Source organism: Phyllostomus hastatus, unplaced genomic scaffold (genome assembly GCF_019186645.2).
Source record: "Phyllostomus hastatus isolate PE091 unplaced genomic scaffold, TTU_PhHast_1.1 phas_contig_40, whole genome shotgun sequence".
NCBI lineage: Eukaryota > Metazoa > Chordata > Mammalia > Chiroptera > Phyllostomidae > Phyllostomus > Phyllostomus hastatus.
Window position 1 is genome coordinate 96,965,970 of NW_025333872.1, and position 19,295 is coordinate 96,985,264.

The following is a 19,295-nucleotide window of genomic DNA, read 5'->3' on the forward strand; positions in this document are numbered from 1 at the left end:
CTAGCAGCCCGTTTAGGATTTATTATTGCGGATAAACCGAGATCCACGTGGAGGTTTAAATAGCATAATCCCCACCGCGCCTCCTCCTGCTCCCCGGGCAGCAGTGAAATCAACAACTGCATTGATTACTCCTCACACGCGCAGCTCACTTAGTCCAGATGCACTGAAGCAGCTCTGTGATCTGCCGGCCATTCTGTCGTGAAGTTATTTTTAATCGTTTTTGGAATACATTAGTACGTTTCGAGTTTGTCCTTTCTCTTGATAGTGATTCTACCTTTAGATACCTTCCTGTTAAGATTGTAGTTTTTGTTGATTCAAGATGAATTTTGAAAGCAACACCTAATCAAATGTGGTACAGGTGGTTTGGAGAGTTTTAATATATATTTCCATTTCTAAAAAAATGAATAGAAAAATACATAACTTGTAGCTACTCAGTTGATGGTAAGTACTGTTTAAAAATATACACATATGTATACATGCCGGAACATTTATTTGTTGAAACGTTAGTTTGTAAGTCGTGGAAGGTCCGGAGCGGCTCAGGTGAGCGTGCTTTACCTCCGCAAATGCCTGAGGAGCTGTGGTGACCGACCCTTGGCAGGAGGTGGGTGCGCATCTGTTCACCGAGAATGTGAGTTTCTTTTTCTGCCTCTTGAAACTCTGTGAACGTAATTTCCTTGTATGTTGCTAAATTTGAAGTTCCGTACTTTCCCTCAGCGTGGTGTAAGTCAACATGAAAGTTAATTCCGGACATCCGTGTGAGTAAGTTAGTAATTCAGTGAACACTGCATGAAAAGTTTGCGATGTGCTCTCATTGTACATAGGGGGAAAAAAATCAAACAAAAAATGGGGTGTGTGGCAGCTCCCACCACAGGTTATGTTTAAACAAGTATTTTATTTAGAATCACTATTTTGTATATTACTCCCAAAGTTCTTTTAAACATCTACTCAGGCAGATTATTCAGGAAATCATAAAATTCTCAGAGAGCTGTTAGCTGATTCTCAATTGCCGGACCTACTTGTATGTTTCATATTAAAATATTTAGTAAACAGAACCTCACCTGGGGGTGTGGAAGCTTAAGAAGACCCAGAATGGAGTGCGTGGATTTCCATTTTGGAACCTCTGAAGAGCTGTGAGTTCATGCAGACAGTCAGAGGAGGTGGTTACTCTTTCAGGGAAGCAAAAATTGGATATTAGTAATTGAGTATTTCATGGTCTAAACTGCAAGTTCTAGTAACAGCATTCTTACTATATGGAAAATCATTGTTAAACATTCTTAATTCAGAAGCGTATTTTTACTGTATGGGTATTGGCTTGGCCAGAAAGTTCATTTGGTTTTTCCATAAAAGGGCTCTAGTAGTTGTCTTTAACTTCATTTGAAACAGTCTGGTCAGACTGTGTTGTGACAGCTATCATATCAGCATGCATTTAAAAAAACTTATCAAAACTGGTAAATTTTTGTGTAGCCATTTTCGTATTGAAGATGGAAGAAAATAAGCCACATTTTCAGCACATGTGCTTTATTATTTCAAGAAATATAAAAAGGTGAATGAAAGGCAAAAAAAGATTTGTGCAGTATACGTAAAAGGTGCTGTCACTGACTGAATATATCAAGGGCCGTTTAAGAAATTTTGTGCTGGAGATTTTTCACTGGATATGGCTCTACAGTTGGGTGGACCAGTTGAAGTTGATAGTAATGAAATGGAGACATTAAGTGAGAATAATCAATGTTCTACCATGTGGGAGATAGCCGATATACTCAAACTATCTAAGTCAGACTTCTGGTCAAGATGGAGGCATAGGTAAACACACTTTGCCTTGTTACACAACTACAGAAAAGATTACAACTAGACTAAAAAATAAATATCATCCAGAACCATCAGAAAATGAAGTTGTATGGAAGTCCAACAGCCAAGGATTTAAAGAAGCCATGTTCATCTAGGTGGGTAGGAGGGGCAGAGACACAGAGAGGTGGTGAAATGGGTGGTCCCACATTCATATGTGGTGGATAAAAATCAGGAGGGATACGTCAGGAGCGAGGGATCCCAGCCCCAAACCAAACCATCCAGCAGCCCAGGGTTCCAGCTCCAGGAAGATAAATCCCCATAACTTCTGTCTGTACAAACCAGCGGGGGTTGGGGTGGTGGAAGAAACTGCCAAATTATCAGAAGTCTCCTCTGCAGGGCCCACACGGACTTAGACCTTACCTAGGACATACACGGATCCAGCCCCTTTGGGATTCAGCACCAGGGGGACAGCTGGAAGGGCACCAGTGGCATGCAGGGAGAGAGTGAAGTGGCTGGAAACAGGGCGAGTGCCAGGAGACAGCTTCCTCCCGGGCAAACCTCCAAAAGCCTGGCAGCGGCATTGTCCCCTCTTCAAGACCTCCCCTACACAGAACCAGAGAGTGGTGACAGATTGCCCCACCCTGGCGATCTCCTAAGACTCTACCCCACACGCAATTGACAGCTCCACTCTTGTACAATAGACCATGCTACTAAGACATGGAGTCAAAGCAGCTCTACCTAATACACAGAAACAAACACAGGGAGGCTGCCAAACTGAGGAAACAAAGGAACATGGTCCAAATGGGAAAAAAAAAAAAAACAGAACAAAACTCCTGGAAAAGAACTAAATGAAATGGAGATAAGCAACCTATCAGATGCAGAATTCAAAATACTGGTTATCAGGATGCTCAAAGAACTCATTGTGTATGGCAACAGGATAAAAAAGTCCCAGGCAGAAATAAAGGCTGCACTGAGTGAAATATAGAAAAATCTACAGGGAACCAACAGTGAAGGGAATGAAGCTGAGAATCAAATCAATGATTTGGAACATAAGGAGGAAAAAAGCATTAATCAGAACAGAAAGAAGAAAAAAAAATTTAAATGAAGATAGACTAAGGAGCCTCTGGGACATCTTCAGATGTGCCAACATCCAAATCATAGGGATGCCAGGAGGAGAGGAAAAGCAAAAAACTGAAAACTTATTTGAAAAAAATAATGAAAGAAAATTTCCCTAATTTGGGAAGGAAATAGACATACAAGTCTAGGAAGAACAGAGAATCCCAAACAAACTGGACCCAAAGAAGAACACAGCAAGACATATCATAATTAAAATGCCAAAGGTTAAAGATAAAGAGATAATCTTACAAGTAGCAAGAGGAAAGCAGAGGGTTACCTACAAAGGAGTTCCCTTAAGACCATCAGCCGAATTCTCAAAAGAAATTTTACAGACTAGAAGGGACTGGCAAGAAGTATTCAAAGTGATGAAAAGCAAGGACCTATAACCTAGATGACTCTAGCCAGCAAAGCTATCATTTAGAATGAAGAGTCAGATAAAATGCTTCCCAGACAAGGTAAAGTTAAAGCAGCTCATCATCACCAAGCCCTTATTATATGAAATGTTAAAGGGACTTCTTTAAGAAAAAGAAGATCAAAACTATGAATATTAAAATGGAAACAAACTCACAACCAGCAACAGATGAATCTAAAAAATACAAACCAAGCAAACGACCAGAACAGGAACCGAATCACAGAAATGGAGATCACTTGGAGGGTTGTCAGCTGGGAGGTGGGAGAAGGGGAACATGGGGGACAAGGTACAGGGATTGAGGAGCATGAACGGTAGGTACAAAATAGATCAGGGAATGTTAAGAATAGCACAGGAAATGTGAAGCCAATGAACTTACATGCATGACCCATGGACATGAACTAAGGGGGTGATTGCCGGAGGGAATAGGGGTACCAGGTGCAGGGCGGAAAAGGGGGAAACATTGGGACAATTGTAATAGCATAACCACTAAAATATATTTTTTAAAAAAAGAAGAAATATCCAAATCAATAAGGTTATTAGTGAAAAATGAAAAAAAAATGTGCCTTTTACCAAAAAAAAAAAAAACCTAAGTGGACTTATTGGCCAACCCGATCTCCATGGCTTTACAGAATGAGTCTGCGCATACACACTGGTCAGTTACGGTTCATACACGGAACCCTAAGGACGCTGTGGTAGGAGCTAATGGACGTGAGAGAGACAGGGGCAGAGACAGGGGCAGAGACAGAATGAGAAGGGAGAGCTGGAGACAGTGGAGCTGGAGCTACTCCAGACGCGGAGGAGTCGGGGAGCAGCCGCCTCCCAGAGCCCCCCCACAGCGAACGTTCCTGAAGCACGCGACTCACAAGTGCCTTCTCAACAGCCCTCGGAGAAGCCTACGGCACACCTACCGTTTCCATTTTTTCATTGTGAGAGTTGCCTCTCTGAAACTTCCCCCCCCGCCCCCGCATCCACCTTTGCTTCTGTACGGCCTGGCTGGCGTGGGAGCTGAGCGCGGGCCCCTGGCCCCCGGTCCCACCCAGGCTGGGTCAGCACTGCAACCCACAGTCACGTCTGGGACTGAACCCTGAGCATTCATTCTGTATCCTCCCGCATCACAGAAGAGAGACAGTGATACTGAAAGACCACCAGGGTCTCCCTGCTGCTCCAGAAAGCTGTGCAACAGTTGGCGCAGTGGCGTCAACGCCAGACAGGTCTCCGGGAGCTCAGACCACCAAACGAGATACGGGGTCCCCTCCGCCGTCCTCATTCCACTCTCTGCCCAAATCTTCACCTCGCAGGCGTTCACGGGCTGACCAAGAGAAATGACTGGCCTTAGGAATGTCTCCCTGTTTAGATTTTGTCTATGTGGGGGGATTTATAGTTTTTGCCACAGCTTTAATTGGTCCCGAATATGGCTAATTATTGGGGAACATTTCTGAATGCATGCACCAGGCAGTCTACACTGAGCTATTTTCTGCTTAATATCTTTGTGACATTTGAGGGGGAAAAAATAGGAGCTTCAGCCTCGTCTCCTCCTTATCGGAGAAACCTGTCAGTACGATGCCGGAATGCAGTCTGCTTTATTTCCAGAGGGCCAAATTACAGACTCAGAGCATTCTAGCTGTTAAACCTAAAGCTGCTCTTCAAGAGTCTGTGTGACCACGGATCCAGTTTTATTAGCAGAAGCTTATCTCAGGGTTTTCCAATTATAACAGTATTTCACTATAAACATAGTTTAGCTGTAATAGCATTTTAATAAATCCTGCTTTATGATTATAAATATTTTATCCGTATTCGCAGAACAATATATACTTACTTTATTTAAGCAGATGTGTTCGGTAACAGATTATTTACAATTAAAATAATGTTAAAAATGTGCTGAGTGTAGCATTAGAAAAACATTTCACCCTCACTTGCAATGCGTTTGAGCAACTTCACACATTTCGGTTTCCTCTTTTCTCTCCTGGTCTTTCTTGTAAATGAATGTCTTGTTAAATTCCGACTTAGACATAGCTCTTCCAAATCCCACAACAAAACCTGCTGGAGAATGAGACCAGACATAAATGACAGAGAGGAAGAATAGGAGAGAGAGAGAGAGAGAGAGAGAGAGAGTATTCCTCAAATTTAATGACCTGTCTGTGTTCTCTTGAATCACAAGCTTGAGTTTCCTCCCACTGCCTGCCTCTTCCTGCAGTTTCTGTCCTGTTTTAGCGTCAGGTGCGCTTTCTCGGAGTGGCTTGGGACTGGACAGGCGCTCGGGCAGTCACCACGGCGAGGAGCCCCCGGCATGGCGTCGCCCCGGGGGACGGGAAGGGCAGGGGCCCGTGAGCCAGCAGCTGCAGCCTGTGCCCCGGCGACACTTCCGTAGGCTCAGACAGACGCAGTGCCAGGCCCGCCCTGGGGGAGAGAGGGTGGCTCTGTGCTCCTGTCTGTGGACAACAGCCTCCCGGGCTTTAACTGGGCTGTCGTGTAAAAACGGCAGATACGCCTGAGACGGGAGTTGTCACGGGCAATGAAGGGTAAGCTCTGGAGCCAGGAGAGAGGCACGCTTAGGCAAGTCCCGTGACCCTCTGAACTTCGTACTTCCATCTATGAAGAAGAGCTGCGGGTGCCTTTGTGTGGGGTTGGCATGACGATTGAGATAATGTATCCAGCTGCTTCCTGCAGAGGCTGGCCTCGCGTGGGAATGAAAAGAGATAGCCACTATTATCCTGCAACATTATGTACATGTACGGTATTATGTGCACGTATTGTTATATGAAATTATGTACAAATGTAGCAATGCCATATAAGTTGTTACCTAGCAACACCAACGGGTGACCGAATGCCATGTGTCCCCTGTTGGGCCCCTGGAGCCTGTGACCGAGGCCCAGCCTCCTGGTTCCCCAGCAGCGTCACCCCTGTGGTTCCACGGGGTCCGTCCGTCCTGCTGTGGATCACCCCACGCCAGGTAGGTGGCCCACTGAGTGACAGGCTCTGGAGTCATCCCAGGGTGACTGGTGTTCAGCTCCGCCCCTCCCTGCCACGATCTTCAGGCCTGAGCAGGTGGCCGGATGCTCTGGGGAAAGTCCTCGCTTTGGGTCCTCTGTCCCCGACTGCACCCGTGGTCCTGAGCCGGGCGCCCCCCCCCGGGACAGTTCGGAGACTCGGGTGTCAGCAGCCTTGACAGCAGCACGCGTGTGCGCTGTGGAACACGCAGAAGCGACAGTGAGAGGACACGTTGCTGTGCGTGGGCCGCAGATGGGCCCGGGTCCGCCCGGGAGAGCACGGGGCCCGGGTGCCGCTACGGGCTGCCTCACGCCTGGAAAACGGCCCTGCAGCCCTGAATCCAGACACACGCACACAGAGAGGCCGTGAGGATGCCGGAGTCACTGAAGTTTAGGACATTCACATCAGTCAGGCCTTTGGCCCTGAAATTCAAGGTGTTTATGAAACGTAGAAAAAAAAATATTTCAAACTGATCGTCTTTTTTCCCCTTTTCATCGTATTTTCATCCATTACCATTTATCCCCCCATACCCTCTCCCACCTCCACCGCCCCCTCCCGCCCCGCGACTCCCCCGTCTCCCCCGTCTCCCCGCCCCCCTGCAAGCACCACGGGCGACAGGCGACAGTGCTCTGGAAAGGCGCGTCACCAGCACGGAAGAGGTCTCGGCCAGCCCGGGGCAGATCCCCATAGACGTTTCTGGGTTCTAGGGGCCTGTTCTCACGAGCCTTGAAGACGTGGCTGGCGGACTTTCGAGAGCTAACCGTTTACCCCGAAATCTTTCGTTTTTCTGTTCCGTACTTTGCCGGTATGAAGGTCATTTCAGAGAGCTTTCCGTTTAACTTTGCGTTCCAGGCCCCCCCTCCGTGGGCTTCCGCACAGCTGTGAGCCCACGGGTTCGTGTTTGAGAAAGCTGCCTCCAAGTTCCTTGGAGGTCATCAGGCTTGTCAGGCTCGAAAGCAGTGAAGGGGCGTTCCAGCGTGAGTGTGCGGGGGGCCGCGTCGGAACCCCGGGGCCGCCACTCCCGCCAGCTGGGCTGGGGACGAGCGCGTGAGTGTGTGTGTGTGTGTGCGTGTGTGTGTATTTGTGCCCCGTCCCCTGCACTCCTCTGCCCAGGTGTCACCAGCTGGTCCACACAGACCCCGAAGCAGAACGACAGAGCGGCTGGTGCACGTGGGGCCCTGTGGTCTGCACCGCTCCCTCACTTACTGTCACGTATTGGGTCGTTCGTGCCACTCGGGCAAACTGTTTGTGGCAGGTGCTCGTCACCTGTGCGGAGCGCGGCACACCTGGAAGAAATGGGCGCTTCATACACGTCTGCATGGAACGTAGTCTCCGTCTGCGTGACCAGCATTGGTTTATTCAGCCCTGCCCTAGGTCCCCTCACTCAGACCGTTGTATTCGGGTTATCTGCCGCTCCACGCCCTCGTAGAGACCCGCGCCGGGGGCGGGGGCAGGATGCCAGTGGCCTCTACCTGCCCTGCCTGGAGGGTGAGCACACCTCAGAGGCGTCTGCCTGGATCTAGAAACGTGTGACCTGGCGGTGGTGACCGCAGGCCTCAGAACCCCGTCCTGATGGCTGGGATGTAGCGCCCTGGGGCCACCGTGACACAGGACTGCATCGGGGCAGCGTCCACAGAAATTCACTGTGTCACAGTTCTGGAGCCCAGAGGTCCAGATCCGAGGTGTCTCTGGGGGAGACTGTCCCTGCCTGTCGCCAGCTCCTGGTGGTGCCAGCCGTCCCTGGGGCTCCTGGCTCTCAGTGGCGTCCCTCCGACGACCTTGCCCCCGTGTCCATCTCTGTGTCCCGTCCCCTGTTATTGTGACGACACCAGCGTCCGGAAGCACTGGGCGAAGCCCGCCCCAGCCTGGACGACCTCGTCTTCCCTTCACTCACGAGGTCGACGATGACCCTGTTTCCGAATGTCGGCCATGTTTGGGGGTTCCAGAAAGGCGTGGAGTTGGGGGACACTGTTCGGCCCAGGACAGGCCCCGAGGTGTGTGGGGCTCAGATGCCGCCACCCTTGGTAAATAAAGCTAGAGGTTGGGTGGGCTTTCTGCTCACGGCACCCCCATGAAAGAGAAGTCTCTCCTTCAACAGAACAAGTCTCCCCTTCCTTCCGGCAGGAGAGGGTGGCTCAGCTGGGAAAGCAAGAGGACCGGGTGCGTTCGGAGGAGGGGAGATGCAGGGAACGGCTGTTCTCCCTCAGGAATGCCGCGCCCTAACAGAGAGGTGAGCAAACGCTCCCTCGGCCCCAGGGGCTGCCCCGATACCCCACAGTCACCCAAGGGCGCCGCTGCCCCCAGCCCCTGGGGAGCCACGCAGGGCGGCGGACTGCGTCCCCTGCACCGGGCCCTGTCCCACCTGGGCGAGAAGACTCAGCGGCTTCGTGCCTGAATGGGATCTGGACGGACAAACGGGGGTTCACCTGGCGGACAGGGGCAGGTGGAATGATGCGCGCGTTAAAGACGAGAAACGGGATGGGGTTTAAGGGCAGATGCTCCGGCCTCGGCTTCCCCGGGTGTGCGCCCTGCCTCAGGGCTGGCCCGCGGAGTGGTCTGCGATGGGTTACACAGCTGCCCCGTGCCTCGGTGGCCCTGGTGTGGAAAGTGGGCGCCTGAGGAGGTGGTCGAGCCAGGGCCCACCGACCCGCCGAGAGCTGCAGGGAGATAGATCGAGCCCCCGGCACCGCCAGCGGCGAGGGGGGCGGGGAGTGGGTGGATGACGGAATGCGGGCTAACTGATGAGCAGGTGTTAGGTAAATGTTGCAGGTCTGTCCTCTGCGCCACGGGGGCTGTGTGTGTGTGGTGTCACGGTGCAGTCCCTTCGAGATAATTAAGTGGCATCTACTAGCGTTAATGCGATCATTTATTAAGGTGTTAGATGCAAAATGCATATTCAAGAGCCAGTATCTTTTTTTATTGCCAGCAGTCAGAACTGCGATACGAAGGGTGCTCTCCAGACGCTAGCGACTCCTGCTTGCAGAAATACTCCAGAGCAGACACGCTTTTACTGCTAGATGCCCCCCCTGCCCCCCAAAGAGAGTTCCCGCTCCTTCCCGGGGCCCGGCCCCCCTTTCAGAACAGAGCTGGGGTGTTTGTGTCACCAGAAGGCCCTGGGTCGCCGAGGCCTGCCCGCCCCCGGGGCTCACCGGAGCCCGCAGGCAGACGCTGCCCTCCGCTCACCGCCGTCCACATTTGCGGTTCCCGTGTGAGCCCTTCCCGGCCCGAGGGTCCAGGCCTCCCGTCCAGGGAGCCCCAGGTTCACCTCCTCAGCTCCGTTGTTCTCACGTCACCACGCGGCTCCCACCGTGTCACTTCGCCCCGAGGGACCCGACCGCCAGGGGAACACTGAACTGCAGACACACACATCCAGGGCCCCCCAGGCACCTCTCCACCCTCCCAGGCCGGGGGCAGGTGTATCGGGAACGCCTCGCACAGGTGGCCTCACTGAGCCGTCTCTGAATGGAGCGGGTGCGTCACTGTTGTGAGGAGTGGGAGGCTTGAGGCGGGACTGGCCCCGGCCCTGAACGGGGTAGGGAACCTATACCCCGGGTTCTTGACCTTGACCCTTGGCGACCACCCTCAACCCGGCTCAACAACGCTGGAGATAATGCCTCTGTCTCCCCCAGAAGTAAATTCAGAAGTCACATCCTCCCCGGGACCTTCCTGGGTCCCACCCGGAGGAGCAGGAAGCAGCGTGTCCCCTCCTGGTCACCACCTGCGGGTCCGGAGATTCCATTTCCGGCGTCCTTCTCGTCCGCTGGCCTGAGGGGCCCAGGTGCAGGGGGGCCACGGGGACCCTGGCTACTTGCTCCCCTGTCTGCAAAGCCTTGTGGGGAATGTGTGCTTTGTCCTGCACCCCTCCCCTCGGAAGTCCCCCAAAACCATCTCGGGACAGACTGGTTTGAATGCGGTGGGCTCCCAGCCCTTGGCCAGCAACACCCCCACCGCTGCTGCTGGCTGGAAATCAGCTCAGTTTTGAACAGGGGGCCCCTCTGCTCAGCAGGGGCCTCGAGCATCTGCCTGCAGGGACCCACAGGCTCTGCTCTATTTCGGAGTCCAGTCTGGGCCCCTGGGCACGCGTGGAGATACTCGCCTGAGAGAAGACAGTGCTCTTTTCCATCTGTGCAACAGAAAGTTTTACTCAATCTGGGCAAGAAGGCAAACGGTGACCTCTGAAGTTTTCATTTAATTTAATTTAAGGAGGCTCCTAATGCGGCCGGCCCGCAGTTGACACTTTTTAAATCGCCAGAAGTATCACCAGTTGCGGGGCTTGCTGATAATTCAAGTTTCACTCTCTTTTTCTTTTATATGCAAACCTCTCAGGAACACCAACAAATAACTTTCTAGAGGCGTCTGTGTGCACACGGCAGAGATAATAAGAATGTTACCAAGCGTAATTGTTACATTGAATAATCGCTATTCATGAGAGAATTAAAAGGCACGTTTAAGAGATCACTGGAGACCGAATAATAATAGTAGGAATAAGCTTTACTCACAGTCGCCTGACAGCAAAGGGAAACTGTGGCCTCGTGCGGAGTCACACACACAGTCCTCTGCTCAGAACTGCTGCTTCTTCAGCAGACTCGTTGAAACTCCGAACTTGACGTACTGTCAATGGCCCCCCCACCCCCCACACTCCGCCAGCCTGTCCGGGGTCAGGCTGCCTGTCTCCCGTGGCGTGGTCCCCGTTCCGGATGTCCCGTGTGCCCAGTTCCACGTGCTCAGGACCCCCTGCCCTCCCAGGGAGCTCTGCGGATACACCCTCTGGGCCCGCTAGCCGGCTCTGGGCTCTGCCAGCCCCAAGACTGGGCCCCTGGGAAAAAAAACCCGCTGCACTGTCTTCTGGCCACGTGCCCCTCCGAGAGCCGGTCTGTCCAGCCGGGCCCTGGCCCCCCGACACTCCCATGGCGGGGAGGGACGACGCGCTGGCCCCACCCTCGGGATTCCGGCTTCCCTGAGCCCAACACAACACGGTAGGAGCAATTTTCAACCGAATGAGAAATCACCATTCCCCTTTGATCGTATCCCTCAAAACTCTGTTTCCCACACCGGTAGAAAGGGGCGTGCAGGGCTCAGCAGAAGCCTAACCCCCGGTGAAGGAGGAGTTGAAAACCCCAGGGGGAACACATTTCCTTGGGAAAACTGCAGACGGCATTGATATTTCTTTGCCTGCCCGCTGCCTGGGTGACGTCCTCACGTGCAGCTCGAATCGACGTGCCAGGTGACAGAGGGAGCCGTGACGCCGGCGACGTTACTATGACCAAGTTCTAGTCAGGCCCTTCCAAGGTCAATTTACTTTTTCCTCCCCTTAAATACAGCGCTTTCGTGCGAGCTTTTTGTGCGTCTATTTATACTCCTTCTGAGATGGCAACGAACCAAAAATGGCTCTCCACTCTGTCGGCGACTTTCAGAGTCTGCCTACTTATTACAGCTCTGCGGTCCTCCCCCCAGCTCCCCCCACCTGCCACGTCTAAACTCACTCCGTGCGTCCCGCAGTTCTCTTGACCGCGCACCAAAAAGCTGGCGCTGTGCTATTAGCAGTTTAACAAGCCAAGTTCAGCCATGATGACGGGATAAAGCCCATAATCCTCCTGCTGTTTTGAGCTTTGCTTTTACCTCCAGGTCAGTTGGGTTGTTTTGGGATTTGGTAAATTTACGATCTTGCGCTGGGCCACATTCACAGCCGTCCCGGGCCACATGCGACCCGCGGGCTGCGGGTTGGACACCCCTGCTGGCCCCTCCGCAGCAGCGCCCGCACTGGGGTCCCATCGCACAACGAGAGGACGGGAACCTCTTTAGAACTGTCCCACCAGGGACACGTCTCCCTTCCCCACAAATCGTGCGCATTAGGAAGCAAAAATGTTTTCACGTCCTCAGTTTCCGCTGTGGAGGAGTGGTCAAGAATAGCGTGTGAAAAACTCGAACCCAGAAAACGAGCACCAAGTTCACCTGATTTAAAGCAGCGAACATACAGAATAACTCACCCCTCATGCTACTCCTGTCTCTCTGCCAGAAAGCATCAGGTCCACGCAGTTGTTAGTCCGTCAGCTTCCCATCTCACAGCTGTCGGGCAAAGGGATGCGTATAGTAAGTCGCCTGTGGACCAGGTCTTCCTAGTCGAGAGTTACACCCTAGAGCATTTTTCAAAAAACGTGTTTGAAAGCGTCTTACTGTATTCCATCGAGTCTGAGCTGTAATCCAGGGTTAGAGACACTTCGTATTTTATGCAGCCCCGAGAAGGAAAACAGGGTTGCCAACTAAACTATGACACGCTGTCCACATCCTTTTTAAGAAATGTAAAAAAAAGTGACTTAATGAAATGTACAAAGTCTAATTCCACTCGCAAAGGGGGGCAGCGCGTGTCCTGACACCAGAAAGCAAGTCACCGAGAGCGGAGGGAGCGCCGTGCCCTGCCCCCCTCTCCAGGACTGCCCTGCACGTGCCCAGTGGAGCCCCCCCCCCCCCGGCGGCCGTGGGAAGCGGGAATCAGGACCAGCCCACAGGGAGGGATGCGACTCAGAATGTAGTGCCTCGCCCAAGTTCCCCAGCAGCAGTCAAGACTCAAATCTACATTAGTTGGGTTCAAAATGTACTTGTTTTGTTTTCGAAGAGGGTCAGAGTCTCTTCTCTTCCTGCTCACGTTATGAGCCCTTGGCCAGATGCAAAAATAGATGTTTCTCAGTTTCCGTACCGTGTTCTTTCCAAAGCACTACCAAGCGGCGGTCAACAAACTGAACTGTAAAACCAGGTGTGGGCTTGACTCTTCACTGAACTTCATCTTTTCTCTTTTTTTTTTTCATTTCAAACGGAGCTACTTTTTGAAATAATGAATTTGAAACTATAGCCCCAGCTAAATAGAACTTGAGTTGTTTTTTATGAAAGTGGGATGAAATAATGATAGCATTACAGCGACATCAGGAAAGCAGAATAAAATAGACGGCGTAAGAAGAGTGTAAGTCTATTCCAATAGACAAAGTACTGTGTCCACAGCGGCTAAGCCGTATATGCGACGGATACCTAAGAACTTTTTAAAATCCGTAATTTGATACATTTTCCTTGCTTGATGAATTTGGATTTTTTTTTCTGGGCCAAGTCACGTTTGATGTTTATTTCAGAATTACTCGATAGGGAAAGTTAAAATAATAGCTTCCGTGGGATTAGCTTGGAAAAACTTGAATAAGATACAGCGCAAGTTGAAACCTTACTTTTAGGGAATTTCATCCGCACAACGTTTTGTTTTCCAACGTGGTTCTTCGCCTGAAGACCGATTGTTTCAGGTGGGACAGGTCAGAATCCGGGGGTCCTCACTAATCACACGGTTCCCCCAGCGGTTCTTCCGAAGGGCAATAGGTATGTGGACTAACGCGGCTCTTGCCATTTATTCCTCCTCCTTTTCACCAAACGAATACTTGGAGTTAGGCACCAGCGTCCTCCTAATTTTGACCCTAGCTCACAAAACAAGTGTTCTCACACTGTAGTCTAAAATGCGGCATTTGCCTCCAGGGACCGGCGCATTGCGGAAAAGCCCTCCTATGAGCCTCTTTCTGAAAATCGGCCTATGTTTCTTAGAATTTTCCTCCTACTTTTACTAAAAAATCGATTGCACTATTAAATTTTTCTTAGTTTCCCATGTTTTAAAAAGAAAGCATAATCCATTTCAAATACAATTCTTCCAGGGTAATAATCACTTAGCAGATAAATGATTTTACTATTAATATAGCTAAGTTTCTCTAAATAAATAATTACTATGATGCCCAGTGCATAATGTAATTATGCACCAGGCTTGTCTGTTAAATGCTAGTTTTGTTATACAAGAACTTCCATTATAAAAACCTGTGAAATACAATCTAGCACATTTGACAAATTAACACCCTATGATTGTAATTGGAAGATAAATTCTAATTACTGTTTAATTTCTTGGTTGGAAATCTTTGGCATGGGTAATATAAAATTGACTCTGAAACCATGCCATTAATATTATTAGCATTTAGATATTCTTCTTGTAATTACAATGTCCTGATTTGTTTGGCTCGAAAGATGTTCGGCCAGAAAAAAAAAAAGTGTTTAAAGTTTGGAGAGTTTAAAAAATGGGCGTTAATATAATTAAATCTATGATTTGCTGTGTTCAGGGGAAGTGGTTCAGTGTTGGCTCATTAAGAAAAACGGTATATTCCGTGGAAGGTCTGCTGTTTGAAGTATCCTAAGCCAGGAAGATACACTTGTTTAGAATTCTATCACCAAGGCCATGGGTTAATACGCCGTCTTGTGACATGATTCTGTGCCCTCTGTCAAATCCGTTACGGGAAGTTAGAGATCTCTTTTCTTAAACGTTGATGTGCTCTTAGAATTGATGACCTGTCTAAACTCTGAATGTCATTCATGTGGATCTCAGACAATTTTTCTGCCCGTTATATTTCTAGGGTAGATATTTCTCCCAATTTTTCATGAGATTATTTCCTTGTTAACTTGTCCCAAGTTTTTGTATTATTTAACTCTCCTAACAATAGCTGACAGTGTTCAGTGTTTTCTGTATGCCGGATACCAAGTTAAATGCTTGTCATGAATCATCTTTCTTAAAAAATATATTTTATTGATTGTTATTACAGTTGTCCCATTTTTTCTCCCCTTTATTCCCCTCTACCCTGCAACCCCCATCCCACCAGCAATCCCCCACCTTAGTTCATGCCCATGGGTCATACATATAACTTCTTTGGCTTCTCCGTTTCCTATACTGTTCTTACCCTCCCCCTGTCTATTTTGTACCTACCAGCTGTGCTTCTTATTCCCTGTACCTTTTCCTACATCCTTCCCCCTTCCCCTGCCCGCTGATGACCCTCCCTGTGATCTTCATTCCTGTGAGTCTGTTCCTGTCCTACTCGTTCGCTTAGTTCATTTTTGTTTTTAAGCCTCCCCAAAGCAGGAGGAAGACAGTTTTCTTAATCTAATTTAAGTGATGAAGAAATGAAGGCAGAGAGATTAAGCAATTTGTGAGCTGTTTAGTTAATTAGTGAAATGGCGCTGGTGGCACCGTTCCGGTGGAGAGGGAGCAGAAAGGGGTACCTTCTGTGGTTCTCCCTGTTTCATGAATTCAGCGGCACTAATTACAGTGGGTCAGGCATTCCAGTACATCGCTGTCATCTTCCAGCGTCTCAGGCAACATGTTCAACTAGTAACACTCCCAAACGTGTTGCAAAGGCCTGGTTTTTTTTATCCTTGTTACTATATAAAAAGAAGTATATTTAATCCTAATGATTTATTATGTATTTTTAAAAATATCATGTGTGGCTATTGATCTTGGACAAATACTAGATCCAACTGCAGTATTTATGCAATAGGATACAATTTTTTTACATGAAAAGTTTTAACAAATATATAGACATACAATAATGGAGATTTTTATTACAAATGTTACATATTTATTAAAGCACTTTTATAGTAGTTGGTAGAGCCGGCACAGCCTTTTGCTGAATTAATAAACCCAGCCTAAAGGACCACTTAGGCATAGCAACATGAACGCCTTTTTTTTTTTAAGATTTTATTTATTTATTTTAGAGAGGGAAGGGAGGGAGAGAGAGAGAGAGAGAGAGAAACATCAAACATCAATGTGCGGTTGCTGGGGGTTATGGCCTGCAACCCAGGCATGTGCCCTGACTGGGAATCAAACCTGTGACACTTTGGTTCGCAGCCCACACTCAATCCACTGAGCTACGCCAGCCAGGGCCCACCAAATTCTTTCTTCCTGCACCCTCTCCTGTACCTTTTGTCTCCACGGTGCGGCCCTCACCCGGTACGGCTCTCTCCCGGTCTGCGGCCCCTCCTCACGGGCCTCCGCGGGTCTCTGGGCGTCTCTTCCCGTGGGCCCCCTGTTGGGTTTATGGATGTGGGGCAAGGCACACCTGTTCTTTGTCATGCCCCAAATACATTCATTCCTTGTGTTGACATTCCAAGACAGCATTCATTTGCCACACTTTCTTTTTGTTTCTCCCACTCTCTATCAATTTCTCCAAAATCCCGGTGCGCTGTTTAAAATCTGGTTCTCTCTTCTGATCTAAGTTTACATTTTGGACCTTACCCTAGATATCTGGGAATCCTGTCTTCCTCAAAATGTGAAAAGTTGATCGTTGGGGACCGCCCCCTGTCACCGGAGTGTGAGGTGTGGCGGAGGTGACACTGTTTGAGGCCCCCTCGCCCACACGGACTTCACACGTGCGGACGGCCCCTTGTCTCCGCTGCACGACACTCAGGTCCCAGTGTGGGTCAGCGGGCAAAACGCCACCTCGGCGGAGCTCAGGGGCAGCGTTTCCACCAACAGGCCGCCGTCCTGATTGTTTTTCTACCTTTTTGCGTGTCATCATATTATTGGACAGTGCAGCCAGCAGGCGGCAGTGACGTTGGGTATCGCCACAGAGAACCTGTGACCGCATGTGCGGTATCCCCGCCGGACCAAACGGAGGAGCCTTTCAGCATTTTCTCCTCCCACTCCAGAATCACTGGCCAATCATATTCCTTTTCCATCTGTCCCTCTGTCACCAGCTGTCCCTGCGGCCCCCGTTCTCTTGGGTTGGCCAGAAAGTTCATCGTGTTTTTTTCATTTTTTTTCCATGCAATGGCTCTGGGGGTGCTTGGTGGTCTTTAACTTCATTCAAAACAGTTTGGTCAGATTGTGTTGTGACAGCTTTCACATCAGCGTGCATTTAAAAAAAAGTATCAACATTGGTGCATTTTTGTGCGGCCATTTTAACATTGAAGATGCAAGAAGGTAGGCGACACTTTCGGTGTGTCGTGCATTACTATTTCAAGAAAGGTAAACATGCGACTGAGCCGCACAAAGAAAGGTGTGTGCCGTGTATACAGAAGGCGCTGTGACAGACTGACTGTGTCAGAAGTGGTTTGTGAAGTGTGTTGGTTCTGTTGACATTTTGGCCAATTAACCCTTTGCTGTGGGCTGTCCGATGCACTGGAAGATGTTCAGCAGCACCCTGGCCTCTACCCACTGGAAGTCAATAGCAGGAGGCAGCCGACACACTCAGAATACCCAAACCAATAAAGCCAGTAGTGAAAGTGAAAAATGTGTCTTTTCTTTTTATGGAAAAACCTAAATGGACTTGCTGGCCACCCCAGTGGTCGATGGCATTGCTAGAGCACCTTTTGTTCATTACAGAAAATCCTTCCCTGTTCCCTGTGCTTTGAAAGTCACATTTGCCATTCCGTCTCCAAGGGCAGAACCCGCCTGCCATTCAGGGAACACTTAGTCACCAGTCTAAGAGGACGCTGGATGAAGATGGGCTAGTAGGTTTTGATTTTCCTTTCTTTCTTTTAAGATAGCCCTGTCTTTATAATCTCGTGACATCATCATCTTAGACTGTCTGCCGTGGAAGAGAAAATTCACCCCTGAGCACCTCCTGTCCCCAGGGCCGAAGCTCCAGCACACACACCCTTTTGGGACAAATGCCACTTTTGTAAAAGAAGGAATATGTCGGTTCCCTGAATGTTGAGAGATAAACGAGAATGGGTTCCTAATTTTTTTTAATTGCTTGTTGACAACACACACGGTTACTTTGTGGTTCTGTGGAGGCTGCTGCCGAAGGATCCAGGGAGGGTCCAGAGCCTGCCCCCACAGCGAGACAGAGGAGGAAGGGGGCCCAGGGTCCCCACAAAATCAAGGGGTTATTGGAGCGACATCAAACATGAGTGTCAGTGCTACAGAGACGGCGGATTCTGTCTGCAAGACAAAATCGTTTCTGGTACAGAGAGCTGGCGTGCTGGTCAGAGTCGGAGAAGGTCCATTTACGGGAAAAATCTCGGGAGACCAGCCCAGGTAGGCTGGCCCTCCCAGCCTCCCAGGCTGCAGCAGGGCAGGGAAAGCAGAACTTTGGCCCCGGCCGCCCGGCTGCCCGGCTGCCACTGTAACTTGTGATGCGGAACCGAGAAGTCGGGCTGGGCGGGGCTGCGCCTGTCTCTCCCGCCCCTGCCCTGAGCCAGAGGGAGAGCTGGTCCCTCCTCCGAGCTCAGCCGGTCCCTCCTCCAGGGGCCCTGCCCGTGCCGTCACTGTTCGGAGCACCGAGCGCAGCGGAGTGGCCTTCACAGCAGCAGCACAGATGTCAGCCCCTCTCACGGGCTGGCAGCGAGGGAGCTGGTGACGGGAGCCGAGGCTCTGCCCCGAGGGCCTCGAACAGGCCACCCTGCGAGCTCACTGGTCCCCGCCGGAGACTGCCCACCGGGGAGCCCCCGAGGAGGCCACTCGATGCGCGTGCGGGTGCAGGGCTCGCGCACCTAGAGGACAGCGAGTGCAGGTCGCCTCCTGTTGGCGCGTCTTCCTCTAGCGATCCACGGAAGCAGCCCCTGCTGACCCCGGGACGGCCCTGCACGGCCCACCCCGCAGAGGGGTGCGGTGGCCTGAACCAGCTGAGGTCACTCGCGGAAGCCAGGGGAACCCCGCCTGTGGAAGGGGCTGCTGTGCAGCCGGTCAGAGCTGGGCCCCGTCCCTGCCTGGCCATCGTGGGCCGCGTGGCCCTAGCACGTGGTTCGGCATCCGTGAGCAAGTGGGAAGGACGGACGCTCGGCCATCCTCACCTCTGTCAAAGCAGAGCGGCTGCTCACTCTCCTTCGTGTGAGTCTCTGTGACATGAGGTCTCCCTTCTCTTCGCCCCCCGTCTTCCTTCCCTCCCGCCTCCGAGCTGGTCGTCCTCTGTAGTCAAGGAGTGTGTCCCCATCACGCCTCACCCCCACCCTGCGTGGAGCCCTGTGCGGACCCCGGTGGTGAGGGGAGGGACGGGCTCCCCCTGCAGATAACTCGGTGACTGGATCCCCAGCACCCGGCTCCGGTGCCCACCGAGCCGCTGGCACCTGTAGGTTCTGCATTCCGTGACGCTCCTGCCGACCCTGTGGGCAGCCCCGATGTCTCCGTCCTGGGGGGCGGGGAGCACTGAGGTGGGCGCCGTGGCTCATGAATGTCTCTGCAGAAATGCGAAGGAAATACGGGGCGCTCCTG

The 19,295-nt window shown here is 50.9% G+C and overlaps 1 protein-coding gene across 1 annotated transcript in view; it reads left to right on the forward strand.

The window, feature by feature from the left end:
• Window positions 1–19,295, forward strand: part of PACRG (parkin coregulated) — a 367,271-nt gene that overhangs the window by 207,919 nt on the left and 140,057 nt on the right. The gene's annotated exons all lie outside the window — the stretch shown is intronic.